Raw genomic sequence first — 1553 nt, 5'->3', positions numbered from 1 at the left:
CTGATCCGTATTTGTAGTCTCAGGACAGGCAGAGAGATCGAGTTTCACACCCTTTAAGCAATGCAAACACAGTTGCATCACTGCCTGGTACTCAGAGAACTGCAAATCTCAGAGCGCACTAGGGGTATGTTTATCTGACCAGGGATTGAAACAGCCTCACTTGGGTTCCTTACAGCCCCACCTGCCGAAAGGCAGCTGCCAAGGTGGCTCTTCCTAAAGAAGCAGGTGTAGTGCCAGTGTCAGAGCTGTCCGCAAGGAACCTGGACACCCATACTTCCCACAACCCTTTTATCCACTTCCCTGCCAAAATGCACTTCAACTCGTTTTTCCAAAGTATCTGGGTTTTTCATTGTTGTTTTCTCTTTCCTTAACTTGGTGCATAAGTAGAGTACAAGGGTATTTCAAAAAGTTCAAGGAAAGATTTGTATTATCTTTTAATTCTATTTTTCCATGAACATTTTGAAATACTGTCATACAGTGATTAAAAAGTTAGAAAGTAATACCTAGGGTGAAGTAACTAGTGCAAATAATATCCCCGGAGAGAGAATATTATAAAGAGACATTTCTTCACTTCTTTTCACTAAATATCAGGCAAAATGAAATGAGCTGACATTGCAAAAGAGGAAGCTTCTGTTCTGTAGTATAAAAGGCACATACATGGAATGGAGAAGTTATTTATCTTATAAGGAGTTATTTAGATCAAGTCCTTTCTGGTAAGCAGCAGAGGTGTGGATTCAGTGGCTTCTTAATTAGACAACCCACATCAGGTTGTTGTTTTTTTCTTTTTCCCTTTCATTCATTTTTTCTGTCTTTCTTTGGAAACTTTCCTTGGGCTCTTGGACATGTTCCTTTCCTCCTCTCACTGAAGCCTAGTATTGTTCTCTACTTCCCACCCTGCTCCATCTTTTAGGTTGTCTGCTCTGTATAGCATTCTCTCTGCTGCTTTGAGTTCAGGACNGCTAAACACTGTGTGCACGTGTTCGCCATCCAGGGCTCTGTGACAGTTGTTTAAGAGCTGAGTAGATAAATGTTTCTGGTGATTTGGGAGACTGGGTGGACTCCCATTAACATGGGTCCAATTTCTGGGTGATTTTGATGAAATGGAACATCCTCCTTCATGGGTACCAGCCTTCTGCTCTCCATCTGTTTGTACATTTGACTGTCAGCCCAGGAACAAAGAGGACCGCAGGCCACAGCAATAGCCAGAAGGAGCATTACAGGCCTCTGAGCAGAGAAGACGACGTGCAGAATGGCACGGCCCCCACACCTTGGGTTTTTGGTGGTGGCGTGATGGATTACCTCCACTGCAGAGCTAGCAAAGCCTCTTATCCTTTTCAAGTTGATTGCATCCACGCCATAGTCTGGGGCTTATAGAAACCAGGCAGTGAGTGAAAGAAAACCATCCATTAGCCTAAATTCTACTGTTCTCATCCCCATCCTTTTTTATTAGAGTAAAATGGAATAGGAAGGGGAAAAGTAATATGTTCTGTGTTTATAATAGCTGGAAAAAAATGTGCCTTCAGGGACCAGGGTTCATATCCTTCCCCCCACCC

This window comes from Galeopterus variegatus, unplaced genomic scaffold (assembly GCF_000696425.1).
Source record: "Galeopterus variegatus unplaced genomic scaffold, G_variegatus-3.0.2 Scaffold9682, whole genome shotgun sequence".
Lineage (NCBI taxonomy): Eukaryota > Metazoa > Chordata > Mammalia > Dermoptera > Cynocephalidae > Galeopterus > Galeopterus variegatus.
The sequence above is the reverse complement of the archived record's forward strand: the minus strand, read 5'-3'. Positions refer to the sequence as shown.